This window comes from Myxine glutinosa, chromosome 10 (assembly GCF_964187855.1).
Source record: "Myxine glutinosa chromosome 10, kmMyxGlut1.1, whole genome shotgun sequence".
Lineage (NCBI taxonomy): Eukaryota > Metazoa > Chordata > Myxini > Myxiniformes > Myxinidae > Myxine > Myxine glutinosa.
The window spans coordinates 62981876-63002174 of record NC_136270.1 but is presented as its reverse complement, the minus strand read 5'-3'; positions in this window follow the sequence as shown (position 1 = coordinate 63002174).

Here is a 20299-nt window from a genome sequence, read left to right as displayed (position 1 = left end):
TTTGGTCAAATTTGAGGGGTTCCGCGAGTGTTCGGTGGGTTTCGTTAGGGTTTGGCGCCTTTAAAAAGGTTAAGAACCACTGTCCTAAAGCAGGGGCGGGCAACCCCCGGCCCGCGGGCCACATCCGGCCCGCGAAGGCTTAGAGTCCGGCCCGCCACCCTGCTAGGCTTTATTATGTACCTTTATTGTGTACCTTTATTGTATTTCACCCTATCTTTTGCTCAAGGTCAAATCCGTTTCTGCTCACCTTCACTCTTTCATTCCTCTTTTCTCCCGCCTGTGGAACAAACTCCCACACTCCCTTCAATCCCTCTCCTCCCTCCAGGTCTTTAAAACAGCTGTTCACCACCATCTCTTTCAGGGCCAGTTGCCCTGAAACAACTTGCCTTTGCCTCTTGGAAGGCTAATCCAACTGAAGGAAATCTCAGTTCCTTCCACCAAGCTCGGAACAAGTGTGTGTCTACCCTCAGGAGTGCCAGGAAGCACTATCTCTCCTCACTCAAGAATGAACCCTCAAACCTGTCTCCTTCCTCCAAATCCTGGTGGCGTCTGGTCAAATCCGTTTCTGGTGTTTGTTCCCCCTCCATCCCCTCCCTTACCTCAAATGGCCACACAGTTGACATCGCACGTGACAAAGCCGAATGCCTCAACTCTGTGTTCGCCTCGAAATCCTTAGTCCCAAACCCATCTCTCTCTGTTCCCACCTTTCCCAGTCGAACCCAACTGCTCCTGGACTCTGTGTCCTTCTCTCCTGACAAGGTGGAGGAGTTTTTGTCAAACCTCGACTCTGATTCTGCAACTGGACCAGACGGCACCAGCCCACGGGTCCTAAAATCCTGCTCTGCCCCTCTATCTCACCCTCTCTCTGTTCTTTTCACCCTATCTTTTGCTCAAGGTCATCTGCCAGCATCCTGGAAATCAGCTAACATTACCGCTTTACACAAAAAAGGTGCAAAAACAGATCCTTGCAACTACAGACCAATCAGCCTGCTCCCAATTATCAGCAAAGTCATGGAATCCATCATTGCTTCGGATATGAAATCTTTCCTCTTCTCCAATGGCTTGATCTCTGATCATCAATTTGGTTTCAGACCAGGTCACTCTACTCTGGACATGCTGCTTCTGCTGTCTCAACAATGGATGGAGGTCCTCAATGCCAAACAGGAAATCAGAGCTGTCTCCCTTGACATATCACGGGCCTTTGATACGGTCTGGCACCCAGCTCTGCTCACCAAACTCTCCTCCTATGGTATCCATGGAAATCTCCATGCATGGCTTGCGGACTTCCTCTCTGGTCGTAGTCAACGTGTGGCCCTGAATGGATTTCTCTCATCTCCCCTTCCTGTTCAGGCTGGAGTTCCCCAAGGAAGTGTGCTGGGCCCTGTGCTTTTTCTGGTCTTTATCAATGATCTCTCCGACTCTCTGGAAAATCCTCTCTATCTCTTTGCTGATGACTCGACTCTCTGCCGCTCCATTCCTCTTCCCTCAGATCGGCAGTCTGCAGCCTCCTCACTCTCTGAAGACCTGGACAAAATCACAGACTGGTCAAACAAGTGGAACATGTCTTTCAATCCTGACAAATCTCACTCTCTTACTATGTCTCTCCGAAAAGATCGACTGGACAACCCTCCCATCTACTTTCTCAACAATCCTCTCCAAGAAGTTCTGTCACTCAAGCTTTTGGGTCTCACTATCTGCCATGATCTTTCTTGGGAAAACCACATTTCCACGCTGGCCTCCAAAGCCAGTCGCCGACTGGGCATCCTCCGTCGTGCGAAGTCCTTCCTCGGCACACCTGAGCTCCTCACCACATACAAGGCTTTCATCCGCAGCTCAATGGAATACTGTTCTCCCCTATGGGCTGGTGCTCCTGCCTCACACCTGGCTCGGCTTCACGCTGTTGAATCCAAAGCTTTCAAAATCATTGGAATCTCCCGCGATGAAGCTATCTCTGAGGGCCTTTCACTCACTCACCGCAGGCAGGTAGGTGGCCTTTCTGTCTTCTACCGACTCCTCTCCGGCCTTGCTCCCCCAGCTCTCTCTGTGCTCTGTCCCCCAAATATTCCTACAGGTCGCACAAGATCTGCCAGCAACCCTCTGATGGTTAAACTGCCGAAATCTCGGCTCTCTGCTCACCTTCACTCTTTCATTCCTCTTTTCTCCCGCCTGTGGAACAAACTCCCACACTCCCTTCAATCCCTCTCCTCCCTCCAGGTCTTTAAAACAGCTGTTCACCACCATCTCTTATCTTCCCCCATCCATAACCTTGATCTTTTCTACCCCCACTAATTCACCCCAGATCCACCTTGTTTGAAATTCCAACTTCTTTCCTGGAAATCCTGGCAGTGTCCATATGTTTATACCTCTCCCACCCCCCCCCCCCCCCCCTTCACATGCCTCCCCCCCTTCACATGCCTCCCCCCCAAAGCCCTCTCCCTCCCACAGATCTCTCGATGTCTCCATGTCTCTCGGTCCCTGCTCTCAAATGTTGTGTTTGTGTCCTTCCCCCTCTCTCCCCATCTTGTCTACCGCTCCCGATGTTATTTGTTTTATGTGTCTGTTTGTCTTTCATGTGTGATTAATGTTCGCTCTTTCACGAGCCTCGACCTTGTATACAAAAAAAAAAAAAAAAAAAAAAAAAAAAATCCGGCCCGCGGACCTCCCAGTAAAACTCATATCATTTGTAAATGTAAGAGTTTATATTTAGCCGGTCTGAATTCAAGAAAGGGACATTTTGTCTTCAGCACCGTCCTCTTCCGGAAGACATGCGCACGGGGAACTGTCTTGCCTAGACACCGCCTGCTTGCTGATAGGCGGTCTTTTCAAATCAGCCGGCATGTGATACGGACGTCCTTCCGATTCAGTCAGCTTGCGACAAACGTTGGTGTCTGGGACAAATAACTTGCAACAAAGAGGTAAGCGACGCAGAGTTCTCTAAACCTATTTCAATTTTCACTTTCTTTCAATTTGCTTTGTTTTGTTTGTTAGAACATGTTATTATCTTTCATTTGCTGCGTTTAAATAATTTTATTCTCCCTTTTTATTTGTAAAAATAAAAATATAACGAACTTTCTATTTGTAAAGAAAAAATATATATAACGAACTTTCTGTTTGTAAAAGAAAAAAGAAATTGACGAACTTTTGTTTAAAAGGAAAACGAAATTGACGAACTTTTGTTTAAAAGGAAAACGAACTCTTTAAAAAAAAAAGTATGCAGACTGATTCATTTCCTGTATTTCAGTTTTACGGTGAAACTGTGTCATATTCAGCGTTGGCCACGTGCGCGCAAAATAAATACATTCATCTGTACAATTCGTCTTCCGAGATTTTTTGTGCCCCAGATTGCTTGCTGTTACATCATTTATTCATTGCTGATATACCTAATTTTCTTCCTTTTCAGCTCATCATGTCTGCGACCCAGCGTGTTAAGAAGAGGAAAGTGGACCTCGAGCGTCGGATCTTCAACCCTGAGTGGGAGAAGTACTTCTTCATCGAGCGCTTTGGACAGGCCCAGTGCCTCATATGCTTGAAGACTTTGGCTGTCCTAAAAGAGTACAACGTGCGCCGCCACTGGGAGACAGAGCACCGCTCGTCAAACTTCGCGTCGGTGTCTGCCACCGAAAGGAAGGACGCCATGGTTAGACTATCAGGCAACTTGGAGAAACAAACTTCACTCTTCCGCAAGCAGAATACTGAGGCCGAAAAGGTGACGCGCGCCAGTTATGAAGTCTCCCGCATCCTTGCTCGCCGAATGAAGCCATTCGCGGATGGGGACTTCATCAAGGAATGCCTCCTCGCTGTAGTGGACTCCGTCTGTCCAGAGCAGCGTTCCGCCTTTGAGAACGTGAGCCTTTCGTCCCGCACCGTTCGTCGCCGCATCGAGGATATGTCGGAAAACGTGCACGACTCACTCAAAACACGCAGCTCAAATTTCGTCGCCTTTTCCCTCGCTCTGGATGAGAGCACCGACACAAAGGACACGGCCCAGCTGTCCGTTTTCATCCGTGGCGTCACCGCTGACTTTCAAGTGTGTGAGGAATTCCTCCAGCTTGTCCCGCTGCGCGACACCACCACTGGGAAAGACATCTGCGACGCCGTGCTTCTGTGTGTTGATCAGCACTCCCTGGACCTCTCCCGTCTTGTGTGTGTGACGACCGACGGTGCCCCGGCGATGGTTGGTGAGAAGAAGGGCGCCGCTTCGCTGCTAGTGCGTCACTGTGCAGCCGCCGGATACACTCAGCCCATTAACAAGATGCACTGCATCATCCACCAAGAGTCCCTGTGCGCTAAGTCTGCCAACCTCGTTGGTGTCATGTCTGTCGTGGTGAAGGTCGTCAACTCCATCCTCTCCCGCAGCCTTAACCATCGTCAGTTCCAGGCACTGATGGACGAGGTGAACGTGCACTACAACGACCTGCTCTACTTCTGTGAGGTACGCTGGCTGAGTCGTGGGGCCATGCTGTCTCGGGTGTGCGACCTACAGCAGGAGATTGCCACCTTTCTACGTCAGAAGAACCTTCCCCACGCTGATCAATTCTCTGATCCGCGGTGGCTAGCTCGCCTGGCCCTGCTCACGGACATCACGGCGCACCTGAACACCCTCAACATAAAGCTGCAAGGCAAAGACATTCTCGTGACAGACATGTACGCGCACATCACTGCCTTCGAGGTTAAACTGCGCTTGTGGGAGGCTCAATTGGCTTCTGGTCAGTTTGTGCATTTTCCTCGCCTTGCTGCATGTGCCCCTGACGATGTGGACCTGGGCACTTGCGTTAGTGTCGTCAACTCTCTACGTGAGGAATTTGCTTCCCGTTTTGCAGGAGTCAGGGTGCTGGCTGCGGACTTCAAGCTTTTCACTGCTCCCTTTGACTTCCCCGTGGAAGACGCCCCTGCCTCCTTACAGATGGAGTTGGTGGAGCTGCAGTGCAACGATGAAATGAAGGCGAAGTTCCGCACCTCTTCTCCATTGTCCTTCTTCCGCGACACCGTTCTCCCTTCTAACAATTTTCAAAAATACATTGCCCATGTCCAACGCATTGTGGCCATGTTCGGCAGCACCTACTGCTGTGAACAGCTCTTCTCGAAAATGAAGTACACGAAGTCTCACCTTCGCTCCCAACTCTCGGACCGCCACCTCAATGACATTCTTCTGTTGTCTACCTCAACCATCGAGCCAGACATGGAAATACTTCTTCATGGCAAACAGCACCAGCAGTCTCATTGATTTGTAGAGTGTTCAATGCAATTTTTGTACAATCTATTCATGTAAACAAAATATAGTAATTCTGAGATTTCGTTTTTCACTCCGGCCCGCGATCTCCTTCCAAAAGTCTCATCTGGCCCTCACTCTGAAAAGGTTGCCCGCCCCTGTCCTAAAGGAACAAGGAATGTTTGAGTGATGTCCTAATGGAACAACGAATGTTTGTGTTATGACCTCAATAATGCCCTAAGGGAACAAGGAATGTTTGAGTGATCTCCTAAAGGAACAAGGAATGCTTGAGTGATGTGCTAAAGACATGAAGTCTGAAAAATGAATGTATGAATTATGTCCTAAAGGAAAAAGGAATGTTTGAGTGATGCCCTAAAGGAACAAGGAATGTTTGAGTGATGTCCAAAAGGAACAAGGAATGTTCGAGTGATGTCTTAATGGAACAAGGAATGTTTGTTTTATGCCCTCCATGATCCCCTAAAAGAACAAGGAATGTTTGGTTTATGCCCTCCATGATGCCCTAAAAGAACAAGGAATGTTTGTTTTATGCCCTCCATGATGCCCTAAAAGAACAATGAATGTTTGAGTGATGACCTAATGGAACAACGAATGTTTGAGTGATGTCCTAATGGAACAAGGCATGGTTGTGTTTTCCCTCCATGATGCCCGAGCAGAACAAGGAATGTTTGTGTTATGCCCTCCATGATGCTTTAAGAGAACAAGGAATGTTTGAGTGATGCCCCAATAGAACAATGAATGTTTGGGTGATGTCCGCCATGATGCTTTAAGAGAACAAGGAATGTTTGAGTGATGCGCCATTAGAACAAGGAATGTTTGGTTTGTGCCCTCCATGATGCCAGAGCAGAACAAGGAATGTTTGGTTGATGTCCCCAAAAAAAAAAAAAAAAAAACACCTTTAGAGGCCATTTTTCCCCGCAAGCGGGGGTTGGCCTTTTTCGGGAACTGTGGTTGTTGTTGTTTTTCGGTCCCCTTTTTGAAGCAATGTTTTACGCTTACGATGTCCCAAAGGAACAAGGAATTTTGGATAATGTCCTAAGGGAAAAGGGAATGCTTGTGTGATGTCCTAACGGAATAACGAATGTTTGAGTTATGCCCTCTGTGATAACCAAAGAGAACAAGGAATGTTTGTGTTATGCCCTCTATGATGCCATAAGGGAACAAGGAATGTTTATGGGAATGTCTGAGTGATGCTTTAAGAGAACAAGGAATGTTTGAGTTATGCCCTCCATGGTGCCTTAAGAGAACAAGGAATGTTTAAGGAATGTCTGAGTGATGCTTTAAGAGAACAAGGAATGTTTGTTTTATGCCCTCCATGATGCCCTAAGAGAACAAGGAATGGGTAAGTTATGCCCCCAGGGAACAAAAGGAATGTTTATGTTATGCCCTCTATGATGCCATAAGGGAACAAGAAATGTTTATGGAATGTCTGAGTGATGCTTTAAGAGAACAAGGAATGTTTGAGTGATGCTTTAAGAGAACAAGGAATGTTTGAGTTATGCCCTCCATGATGCCCTAAGAGAACAAGGAATGGGTAAGTTATGCCCTCGGGGAACAAAAGGAATGTTTGAGTTATGTACTCCGTGAAGCCCTAATCATTTGAGAAAAGTCCATTCCCAATCCTGGTTTGCTTCAGTGGACCGATATCCTCATGGGCAATAATTGGAAATTTGTTATTGATATCTTTATTTAATGCAGTGGTCAAGGCTTATTGAAGAGAAAAAAAGAACCTGTCACTGACTGATGTAGTCTCTTACCATTCTTGTGACAGCAGCAAGATCAGCCATGGAGTGCAGCCGAGCAGGAATTATGTTGTATTGCATTACCCAGGTGAGGAGTCTGCCTGCCCAGGTGATGAGTCTGCCTACCCAGGTGATGAGTCTGCCTGCACAGGTGATGAGTCTGCCTACCCAGGTGATGAGTCTGCCTGCCCAGTTGAGGAGTCTGCCTGCCCAGGTGAGGAGTCTGCCTACCCAGGTGAGGAGTCTGCCTGCCCAGGTGAGGAGTCTGCCTGCCCAGGTGATGAGTCTGCCTGCCCAGGTGAGGAGTCTGCCTGCCCAGGTGAGGAGTCTACCTGCCCAGGTGATGAGTCTGTCTACCCAGGTGATGCTTTGGCATGTATTCATATACCCATTTGGTGAGATAGCAGGTTAATCATGCCAGTCTAGTTACCAGTCTGGTTACAGTAAACAAAGCTAGTGAGCTGGTGGAAGGGATCTGTCAGCTTGTCCTGTCTAACAATGGTTGCGCTGCTTATATCCAAAACTATTTGGAGAAATGTTTTCAAATGACACTGCGAGCTCTAAAGTAATATGTATCTCACTCTCATAAAATCATGACATTTTCTCAAACCTTTACCTTTTTGGTTGAGATTTCTTCCAAAGGTCACATCATCTCTGGAATAGAACGGTGATGCCCATCTGTCCCAGGAAGCGCAGTTCTGGAACATCACATTGACGATGCAGCTCAACAAACATGGATGTTGTGTCAAAGTACAAGAGATATTGAGCAACACCTCCTTGACTTCTATGTCCATAAACAGTTTACTATACAAATATCCACAAACACCCCTCTGTTCTACCGGCGATGGAAGAGGCAAGGCAAGACCGCCATTGAGCTACCACAAGCAAATGGAGCTCACAGTAAGAAACCATCTTCACAATCAAATCCGAATACAGTTTTAAACTTTGTAGCAGTTATCGCTTTCGTCCCTTTTCTGGTGATTCTTTGGTGCCATTTATTTATTACATACGCACCTGTGGAGGACCCTGTTTCCCAACAACCATAATCCCGTGGTACCCCAACTACCCCAGGATTTGAGGGTGTTTAGAGTCCCCATCTCCACCACTATACCTGGGTATAGATCAGAGGTAGCACACTTGTCTCTGAGCTATCGAGGCTCGGTTCGATTCCCGACCCGACTATAAATTGTCCTATCTCGTCGCATTACCTGGTACTCTGACCAAATTCCGACCCAAATTTGCAGGGACATATGTATCATTATCAGAGGCACACCCACGCTCCAATAATGATGCAACCAACAGAACAAAATGATTCAATCCCGGTAATATATGCATTAGACATACAGTAGACGGTGAATTACCGACCTGGTTTACTTACTCGAATTTTTTATCAACATTAACGGTTTAATAAATCTCGTAAAAGTCTAAATATTATTTACTTGTGTCTTTATAAGTGTCTAAAATCTAAATAAACTCTTTAGAATTACAGGTTGATAAGCAACTCCAACGAATTACAATGATGTTTCTTTGTGAGGGACTGCAGGAGTGTAATCACGAGGTGCGTTCCTTAAGATGCATCTCTCCCCTCGATTACAGATCAGTGAGGGACGGAGTAGGGGAGAGGAGAAGGGAGGGGTGGGGGTATATCCTCCCCTTCCCCACTTTTTAGCGAACAAAATGTTCCGTACAATCCCCACAGACCCGGATGCGGATAATTCTCCAAAATGCATGAATTATGATACATAAATCAATATTAACTTTCGCCAAATAAGTTGTTATTTCTTGAATCAAAACTGCGCTGGTGGGTAGTTAAGAGACCGGTATCGGCTTGTGCACGTCATGCTGGATTTCATGTGTCGGTATGAATAACAAGTAATGCATGGTGTGCATGGGCTGAAAATGTATCACGTGATTAGTGATACGGATTGGCTTTTGCATTTCGACTGCAGTGCTGTGTTGTTTCAAGTTTATTTCATCATTGTTCAGACTGTTCAAGTTCAGACTGTCTTTCCCTCGCGGTCCCCATGTACTGTTTTTGTCTTTCCCTCGCGGTCCCCATGTGCTGTTTTTGTCTTTCCCTCGCGGTCCCCATGTACTGTTTTTGTCTTTCCCTCGCGGTCCCCATGTGCTGTTTTTGTCTTTCCCTCGCGGTCCCCACGGACTGTCTTTCCCTCGCGGTCCCCATGTACTGTTTTTGTCTTTCCCTCGCGGTCCCCATGTGCTGTTTTTGTCTTTCCCTCGCGGTCCCCACGTACTGTCTTTCCCTCGCGGTCTCCATGTACTGTCTTTCCCTCGCGGTCCCCATGTACTGTCTTTGTCTTTCCCTCGCGGTCCCCATGTACTGTCTTTGTCTTTCCCTCGCGGTCCCTATGTGCTGTCTTTGTCTTTCCCTCGCGGTCCCCACGTACTGTCTTTCCCTCGCGGTCCCCATGTACTGTCTTTGTCTTTCCCTCGCGGTCCCCATGTACTGTCTTTCCCTCGCGGTCCCCATGTACTGTCTTTGTCTTTCCCTCGCGGTCCCCATGTACTGTCTTTGTCTTTCCCTCGCGGTCCCTATGTGCTGTCTTTGTCTTTCCCTCGCGGTCCCCATGTGCTGTTTTTGTCTTTCCCTCGTGGTCCCCATGTACTGTCTTTCCCTCGCGGTCCCCATGTACTGTCTTTGTCTTTCCCTCGCGGTCCCCATGTGCTGTTTTTGTCTTTCCCTCGCGGTCCCCATGTACTGTCTTTGTCTTTCCCTCGCGGTCCCCATGTGCTGTCTTTGTCTTTCCCTCGCGGTCCCCATGTGCTGTCTTTGTCTTTCCCTCGCGGTCCCCATGTGCTGTCTTTGTCTTTCCCTCGTGGTCCCCATGTGCTGTCTTTGTCTTTCCCTCGCGGTCCCCATGTGCTGTCTTTGTCTTTCCCTCGCGGTCCCCATGTGCTGTCTTTGTCTTTCCCTCGTGGTCCCCATGTACTGTCTTTGTCTTTCCCTCGCGGTCCCCATGTGCTGTTTTTGTCTTTCCCTCGCGGTCCCCATGTACTGTCTTTCCCTCGCGGTCCCCATGTACTGTCTTTCCCTCGCGGTCCCCATGTACTGTCTTTCCCTCGCGGTCCCCATGTACTGTCTTTGTCTTTCCCTCGCGGTCCCCATGTGCTGTTTTTGTCTTTCCCTCGCGGTCCCTATGTGCTGTCTTTGTCTTTCCCTCGCGGTCCCCATGTGCTGTTTTTGTCTTTCCCTCGCGGTCCCCATGTACTGTCTTTCCCTCGCGGTCCCCATGTACTGTCTTTGTCTTTCCCTCGCGGTCCCCATGTGCTGTTTTTGTCTTTCCCTCGCGGTCCCCATGTACTGTCTTTGTCTTTCCCTCGCGGTCCCTATGTGCTGTCTTTGTCTTTCCCTCGCGGTCCCCATGTGCTGTCTTTGTCTTTCCCTCGTGGTCCCCATGTGCTGTTTTTGTCTTTCCCTCGCGGTCCCCACGTACTGTCTTTCCCTCGCGGTCCCCATGTACTGTCTTTCCCTCGCGGTCCCCATGTACTGTCTTTGTCTTTCCCTCGCGGTCCCCATGTGCTGTTTTTGTCTTTCCCTCGCGGTCCCCATGTACTGTCTTTCCCTCGCGGTCCCCATGTACTGTCTTTGTCTTTCCCTCGCGGTCCCCATGTACTGTCTTTGTCTTTCCCTCGCGGTCCCTATGTGCTGTCTTTGTCTTTCCCTCGCGGTCCCCATGTGCTGTTTTTGTCTTTCCCTCGTGGTCCCCATGTACTGTCTTTCCCTCGCGGTCCCCATGTACTGTCTTTGTCTTTCCCTCGCGGTCCCCATGTGCTGTTTTTGTCTTTCCCTCGCGGTCCCCATGTACTGTCTTTGTCTTTCCCTCGCGGTCCCTATGTGCTGTCTTTGTCTTTCCCTCGCGGTCCCCATGTGCTGTCTTTGTCTTTCCCTCGTGGTCCCCATGTACTGTCTTTGTCTTTCCCTCGCGGTCCCCATGTGCTGTTTTTGTCTTTCCCTCGCGGTCCCCATGTACTGTCTTTCCCTCGCGGTCCCCATGTACTGTCTTTCCCTCGCGGTCCCCATGTACTGTCTTTCCTTCGCGGTCCCCATGTACTGTCTTTCCCTCGCGGTCCCCATGTACTGTCTTTGTCTTTCCCTCGCGGTCCCCATGTGCTGTTTTTGTCTTTCCCTCGCGGTCCCCATGTGCTGTTTTTGTCTTTCCCTCGCGGTCCCCATGTACTGTCTTTGTCTTTCCCTCGCGGTCCCCATGTACTGTCTTTGTCTTTCCCTCGCGGTCCCCATGTGCTGTCTTTGTCTTTCCCTCGCGGTCCCCATGTACTGTCTTTGTCTTTCCCTCGCGGTCCCCATGTGCTGTCTTTGTCTTTCCCTCGCGGTCCCCATGTGCTGTTTTTGTCTTTCCCTGGCGGTCCCCATGTACTGTCTTTCCCTCGCGGTCCCCATGTACTGTCTTTGTCTTTCCCTCGCGGTCCCCATGTGCTGTTTTTGTCTTTCCCTCGCGGTCCCCATGTACTGTCTTTGTCTTTCCCTCGCGGTCCCTATGTGCTGTCTTTGTCTTTCCCTCGCGGTCCCCATGTGCTGTCTTTGTCTTTCCCTCGCGGTCCCCATGTACTGTCTTTGTCTTTCCCTCGTGGTCCCCATGTGCTGTTTTTGTCTTTCCCTCGCGGTCCCCATGTACTGTCTTTGTCTTTCCCTCGCGGTCCCCATGTACTGTCTTTGTCTTTCCCTCGTGGTCCCCATGTGCTGTTTTTGTCTTTCCCTCGCGGTCCCCATGTACTGTCTTTGTCTTTCCCTCGCGGTCCCCATGTGCTGTCTTTGGCTTTCCCTCGCGGTCCCCATGTACTGTCTTTGTCTTTCCCTCGTGGTCCCCATGTGCTGTTTTTGTCTTTCCCTCGCGGTCCCCATGTACTGTCTTTCCCTCGCGGTCCCCATGTACTGTCTTTGTCTTTCCCTCGCGGTCCCCATGTGCTGTTTTTGTCTTTCCCTCGCGGTCCCCATGTACTGTCTTTGTCTTTCCCTCGCGGTCCCTATGTGCTGTCTTTGTCTTTCCCTCGCGGTCCCCATGTGCTGTCTTTGTCTTTCCCTCGTGGTCCCCATGTGCTGTTTTTGTCTTTCCCTCGCGGTCCCCACGTACTGTCTTTCCCTCGCGGTCCCCATGTACTGTCTTTCCCTCGCGGTCCCCATGTACTGTCTTTGTCTTTCCCTCGCGGTCCCCACGTACTGTCTTTCCCTCGCGGTCCCCATGTACTGTCTTTCCCTCGCGGTCCCTATGTGCTGTCTTTGTCTTTCCCTCGCGGTCCCCATGTGCTGTCTTTGTCTTTCCCTCGTGGTCCCCATGTGCTGTTTTTGTCTTTCCCTCGCGGTTCCCCACGTACTGTCTTTCCCTCGCGGTCCCCATGTACTGTCTTTCCCTCGCGGTCCCCATGTACTGTCTTTGTCTTTCCCTCGCGGTCCCCATGTGCTGTTTTTGTCTTTCCCTCGCGGTCCCCATGTACTGTCTTTCCCTCGCGGTCCCCATGTACTGTCTTTGTCTTTCCCTCGCGGTCCCCATGTACTGTCTTTGTCTTTCCCTCGCGGTCCCTATGTGCTGTCTTTGTCTTTCCCTCGCGGTCCCCATGTACTGTCTTTCCCTCGCGGCCCCCATGTACTGTCTTTGTCTTTCCCTCGCGGTCCCCATGTGCTGTTTTTGTCTTTCCCTCGCGGTCCCCATGTACTGTCTTTCCCTCGCGGTCCCCATGTACTGTCTTTGTCTTTCCCTCGCGGTCCCCATGTACTGTCTTTGTCTTTCCCTCGCGGTCCCCATGTGCTGTTTTTGTCTTTCCCTCGTGGTCCCCATGTACTGTCTTTCCCTCACGGTCCCCATGTACTGTCTTTGTCTTTCCCTCGCGGTCCCCATGTGCTGTTTTTGTCTTTCCCTCGCGGTCCCCATGTACTGTCTTTGTCTTTCCCTCGCGGTCCCCATGTACTGTCTTTGTCTTTCCCTCGCGGTTGTCAGCTCTTTCACGAGCCTCGATTCAGTATAGAAAAAAAAAAAAAAAAAAAAAAAAAAAAGTTGCATTGGAGATGAATGTGTAATTGGAGTGCCAAAGGTTGGCCAAAAGTGCCAGTGTTCTGGGCCCTGTGCTTTTTCTGGTCTTCATCAATGATCTCTCCGACTCTCTGGAAAATCCTCTCTATCTCTTTGCTGATGACTCCACTCTCTGCCGCTCCATTCCTCATCCCTCAGATCGGCAGTCTGCAGCCTCTTCACTCTCTGCAGACCTGGACAAAATCACAGACTGGTCAAACAAGTGGAACATGTCTTTCAATCCTGACAAATCTCACACTCTCACGATGTCTCTCCGAAAAGACCGACTGGAAAACCCTCCTATCTACTTTCTGAACAATCCTCTCCAAGACGTTCTGTCACTCAAGCTTTTGGGTCTCACGATCTGCCATGATCTTTCTTGGGAAAGCCACATTTCCAAGCTGGCCTCCCAAGCCAGTCATTCCTCTTTTCTCCCGCCTCTGGAACAAACTCCCACACTCTCTTCAATCCCACTCCTCCCTCCAGGTCTTTAAAACAGCTGTTCACCACCATCTCTTATCGTCCCCCATCCAAAACCTTGATCTTTTCTAGCCCCGTTAAAACGCCCCAAATCCACCTCTTAGAATCCCCAACTTCTTTCCTGGGGTTCCTAGAAGTGTTCATTTGCTTTGTACCGTGTACCACATCTCTCCTCCCCCAGCCCTCCCCCTTCTACAGATCTACCAGCGTCCCTGTTCTCTTCTGTTGTTGTACTTGTGTACTTCCCCCTCTCCCCCTCTTCTCTCCCACTCTTCTGAGTACCAGCTTGCTGGGATGAATGAGCCATTTGGGTATCCTGCGTCAGAGTTGCGACCTGTCCAGGATTGTGCCCAATAGCCAAGGAAACTGCTTCGGCAGTCCTATGCATCGTCACGGTGCGAAAAGGAATGGTCATCATCAATTAATTTCTTAATAAATTGGCGAATAGCATACCTAAACCACAAGTGTTTCATCAGAAGCTGTAACTTTTTGAAAATTAATTAAATGATTAATTAATAGAAAAAATAATTGATTAATCAAGAATTAATAAATCGATGAAATGATTAATCAATAAATCAAAAATATCCTTTATAGCCAAATCACTTGGTCATTGTCATGTCCAAATATGAACTTCCTCGCTCAAAAAGTGCCTGAGATATTGGCCAGATAAGAAATAAAATGTATGTGATTAATAATAAAAATAAATAAATAATAATCGTAAAATAATAAAATTATTAATCAATTCGCCAATAGAATACCTAAACCACCACCATTTCATCTGAATCTGTAACTTTAAAAAAAATTAAGTAATTCATTGAATAATGAAATAATGAATCGATTAATTGATTAATCAATAAATCAAAAATACCATTTACAGCCAAATAACTTGGTCATTGTGTCCAGATGCCCTGGTGTTGGGCTCGCGGCTAGGGTGCCAGCTTAGGATCCTAGGATCCTGGGTTCGAATCCCAGTCGATCGCTGAATTAACACCAGGGGGGTTGACTCAGCCTGTCATCCTTCCGAGGTCGGCTAATTGAGTACCAGTTCACTGGTAATTCCCTGCTTGTCGTAAAAGGCGACAAAAAGGGTTGGCGGCAGGAAGGGCATCCGGCCGTAAAACATTGCTTCAAAAAGGGGACCGAAAAACAACAACAACCACGGTCCCCGAAAAAGGCCAACCCCCGCTTGCGGGGAAAAATGGCCTCTAAAGGTGTTTTTTTTTATTTTATTGTGTCCAAATATGAGCTTCCTAACTAAAAAGGTACCTGATATATTGCCCAGATTAGAAAGAAAATAAAAAAGTACTTAATAATTCGCTAATAATTAAATAATTAATAATCAATTAATTCATTAATCAAAAATAAAAAAATATTGTTTTTGCCAAAGCACTTGCTCACTATTGTGCCCAACTTTCAGCTTCCTAGCTCAAAGGATGGCTGAGATATCGCCCGGAAAACAAACAAACAAAAAAGAAGAAAACAAACAAGCAAGAAAACAAACAAACAACCAAATAAAAACGGAGTGAAAACTGAGTACTCCTTCAGCACGCCATCATCGCCGGGGCACCTTTGGGTCCTGGTGATGACGTCATGCAGCGCCTGGGGATGGAAGAGGAAAGGAGCGGTGTAAAATAAATATATAGATAAAAGAGTTGGGGGGGGGGGGGTGGGAGATGTATTTATATCAGTATGTACCAACTCATGTTGTATTAATGTGTGTGTGTGTGTGTGTGTGTATGTATGTATGTATGTATGTATGTATGTATATATATATATATATATATATATATATATATATATATATATATATATATATAATATATATATATATATATATATATGTATATATATATATAGTGTACTACGTGTCATCTACATTGAGTACTCATAAATAAGAACAAGTGTTGTGGCCTCAAAATCGATGTTATAATTATTCAAATTTCCATGTCACCTCATTTACATCACCTCTTTACAATCAAAATGAGTCCTTTGCTTTCAGCAGTCCTTAAATTTTGCTAATAAGGATGATGCACTCTCTCCTCAAACTGCTTTCTTGTGCTTGTCTGAGTCCACATGAGATTGTAAATCAATATCACCTTCATGTACCAGCACTACATACCAAGCATGGAGCTTCACATTCTTCTCGATCACTTCGAAAACACGGGAATTTTGTCTTCAGTTATGTATCGAATTTACACTTTCGTTTTGGAATTGTAAATAACAAAATCAAACAAATATATACTGTATGGGCTCAGAAAAGACCTAGTGAGCATGCCAATTAACTCTCACTGCGAGGTTGGACAGAAAGTGAACGTGTGATGTTCGAACACGTCCATTATGCCATGATGGAATGGTAGACTTGTACCAAGCTGTCCCGGTCCAAACGTCACTAAACTGCATTGTATCGCTGTAAGAAAATGTACAAAAATGGTTTAACCGTTTAAATGAGATTTTTTTAAACCTATCCCAAACCTTAAAATTTTTACATCTTTGAAAATGCAAAAAAAAAAAAAAAACGACAAACCCCAGGCATTTGTAGATAATTAAAAAAAACACAGCCGGACAGAAATTTCATGACCGAAAAGGAGGACATGTCAGAGGAAAATCGGACGCATGGAAACCCGAGTCTAGCTAAGCCCGGAATTATTCTCGTAGACCTATGCTGAACGCTCTCTATGGCATCTACATGTTCTTCCTGAGATGTGGTGACCAAAACAGCACACAATATTGTCGAGGTCTCACTAAATTAATATACAGGGTTAAAAGCACCTCTTTTGATTTATAAGTGACAGAATATTTTACATCAACCAATCTCATGGCGTATAGGGACTTGTACGCAATGCCACTAACTGGGTCATTCCAGCCACAAATAATCTGTAAATTTCCTGAACCTACAGATTCTCTAGTGTAAGAACTTGGCTTCTTTCGTTACCAGTTCAGTGGTTCATCAGTTCTAGATTACCAGAAGATATTTGTAGCCATGGTACCGGAAGTCCATCAAATGTTCCCGCAAGTAGACGTGGCTTTTTTGTAGACATGGTACCAGGAGTCCATCAAATGTTCCCGCAAGTATAACGATTGCTCAGGCTTCTCTTGGTCGCCCCAGCAAGTTCATGTGAAACTGAACAGTCATTCAGTGCACTAAGTTGTATGAAGACGTAGCTTTTTTTGGAGACATGGTACCAGGAGCCCATCAAATGTTCCCGCAAGTATAACGATTGCTCAGGCTTCTCTTGGTCGCCCCAGCAAGTTCATGTGAAACTGAACGGTCATTCAGTGCACTAAGTTGTATGAAGACGTAGCTTTTTTTGGAGACATGGTACCAGGAGCCCATCAAATGTTCCCGCAAGTATAACGATTGCTCAGGCTTCTCTTGGTCGCCCCAGCAAGTTCATGTGAAACTGAACAGTCATTCAGTGCACTAAGTTGTATGAAGACGTAGCTTTTTTTGGAGACATGGTACCAGGAGTCCATCAAATGTTCCCGCAAGTAGAACGATTGCTCAGGCTGCTCTTGGTCGCCGCAGCAAGTTAATGTGAAACTGAACGGTCATTCAGTGCACTAAGTTGTATGAAGACTTGGCTTTTTTGTAGACATGGTACCAGGAGTCCATCAAATGTTCCCGCAAGTATAACGATTGCTCAGGCTTCTCTTGGTCGCCCCAGCAAGTTAATGTGAAACTGAACAGTCATTCAGTGCACTAAGTTGTATGAAGACGTAGCTTTTTTTGGAGACATGGTACCAGGAGTCCATCAAATGTTCCCGCAAGTAGAACGATTGCTCAGGCTGCTCTTGGTCGCCGCAGCAAGTTCATGTGAAACTGAACGGTCATTCAGTGCACTAAGTTGTATGAAGACTTGGCTTTTTTGTAGACATGGTACCAGGAGTCCATCAAATGTTCCCGCAAGTAGAACGATTGCTCAGGCTTCTCTTGGTCGCCCCAGCAAGTTCATGTGAAACTGAACGGTCATTCAGTGCACTAAGTTGTATGAAGACGTGGTTTTTTTGTAGACATGGTACCGGAAGTCCATCAAATGTTACCGCAAGTAGAACGATAGCTGAGGCTGCTCTTGGTCGCCGCAGCAAGTTCATGTGAAACTGAACGGTCATTCAGTGCACTAAGTTGTATGAAGACTTGGCTTTTTTGTAGACATGGTACCAGGAGTCCTTCAAATGTTCCCGCAAGTAGAACGATTGCTCAGGCTGCTCTTGGTCGCCGCAGCAAGTTCATGTGAAACTGAACGGTCATTCAGTGCACTAAGTTGTATGAAGACGTGGTTTTTTTGTAGACATGGTACCAGGAGTCCATCAAATGTTCCCGCAAGTAGAACGATTGCTCAGGCTGCTCTTGGTCGCCCCAGCAAGTTCATGTGAAACTGAACGGTCGTGCAGTGCACTAAGTTGTATGAAGACGTGGCTTTTTGTGGGGCTCTCATTTTTGGTTTTTGCATTGTGAAAGTTCAAGTCATGAGGGAGAGAAAAGCTAGTGAAACATTTGATTTGTTTTGTTGGATTTATTTGGCATGTTGAATTAATTATTATTAGTCCTCTAATAACCGGTTTCACCGGAGGGAACTATAGGTTTGCTCTGTCTGTCCGTCCATCTGTCCATCTCACCTGTGGCTTTTCAGACTTGTTTCCCCCATACGTGTGAAACATATAACATATTCAACTGAAACTTGGTACATAGCTTTATTATGACTAGGGCATGCCCGTACTATATATATATCTAAAATTATATCCCCCCCCCCTCTATTTACATGAAATGGTTTGGTCCATTCGCAAAGCCAAAGCGAACGGCTTGCGAGTACGGTGGCAATCCCCCCCCCCCCCTCTATTTACATGAAATGGTTTGGTCCATTCGCAAAGCCAAAGCGAACGGCTTGCGAGTACGGTGACAATCCCCCCCCCCCCCCTCTATTTACATGAAATGGTTTGGTCCAAAGCGAACGGCTTGCGAGTACGGTGACAATCCCCCCCCCCCCTCTATTTACATGAAATGGTTTGGTCCAAAGCGAACGGCTTGCGGAGTTTGGTAAAGAAATCGCCATAGCTCGGTAACTACTTCTCCGATTAATATGAAACCTTGAAAAGGCACATCCTCGGGTCCCCAGCAATATACCTGGCAAGTTTAAAGTATATCGGACCCGTGGTTGTCGAGAAACAGCGGTCACAGACACACAGACAAACACACACACACACACAGAGATTACTGGAATTATAGATAGATAAGTTACATAACAAGTTCGAGGTTCAGTGTGTTTCGTTAATGTTTCACAGTTATGCCCTTTTTGCACTTAAAAAATATCACATCGGTAGGGGTCTTGTATTGCAAAGCAATTTTCGGTCTTGTTACCTAGCTCTGCCATCAAAGGTAGATGAAGGTTATGTTTTCACCCCTGTTTGTTACTTGGCAATTTTTTTTTTTTTTGCAAGTATGTTGATCACTCTGGTTTGTGTGTTTGTGTGTCCGCTCACTTATACTTGCCTACAGGTTACAGTTTTTAACCGATCTTCACAAAACTTCAGCAAATGGTAGAGTTCGTGGTCCGACAAATTCCTATATATTTCTGAGGGCAAAAGGTCAAAAATTCAACATAGGCCAAAGGTCAAGCACGTTTTTTTCAAATTTCTAAAATCCTCAATTTTCATCTGAATGATTTGAAATTTGAATAGGATTTACATATTGGTTAACTGAATTAAACCACCTACTATTTTTGAGATCAGCGTAGGCCAAAAGGTCAACATAGGCCAAAGGTCAACTACTTTTTTTTGAGTTTCTAAAATCCTCAATTCTCATCTGATTGATTTGAAATTTGAAGAGGATTTACACATCAGCTAACTGAATTCAACCACCAACTATTTTGAGATCAGCATCGGCCAAAATATCAACATAGGCCAAAGGTCAACTACTTTTTTTTGAGTTTCTAAAATCCTCAACTTTCATCCAATTGACTTGAAATTGGAAAAGGATTTACATATCAGCTAACTCAATTCAACAACCAACTATTTTTGAGTTCTGCATAAGTCAAAGGGTCAACATAGGCCAAAGGCCAACAACAATTTCAAATATCTAAAATCCTCAATTTTCATCCGATTCACTTGAAATTTGAATGGGATTTACATATCAGCAAACTGAATTCAACAACTAAGTATTTTTGAGACCAACATAGGTCATAAGGTAAACATAGGCCAAAGGTCAACCACTTTTTTCAAATTTCTAAAATCCTAAATTTTCATCTGATTGACTTGAAATTTGAAAAGGATTTTCATATCAGCTTACTGAAACCAACCACCAACTATTTTTGAGGTCAACATAGGCCAAAAGGTCAACATAGGCCGGATTTCTAAAATTGTCAATTTTAAACCGATTAACTTAAACTTTGAAGACGATTTGCATTTCAGGTCAACCGCTAATTATTTTTGAGGTCAAAAGGATGCTCCACTGAGTGTCATTCTACTTTGTTCTGTTTTGCCAAGTGTCACTCGACTCGATGAGTGATTTTTCATCTGTCTGTCAGTTTGTTTGTGAACAGGATATCTCAGAAAATTGTGGACGGTTTCAGATGAAATTTGGTGGAAAGGTTGGGTCTATATCTAAAACAAAATGTTTATATTTTGGTCAAGATCCAGATTGGGATCTGGATCCGAGAATTTTTAAAGTGATTCTTCATCATTGAGAGAGAGATAGGGCAAAATGATACATCGTACGATATCTCAAAAAGTTACGTACGGATTCGGACGAAACTTCGTGGTCGAGTTGGATTGGTGACAAGGATAAGCTGCTTTGATTTTGGTTCACGTCT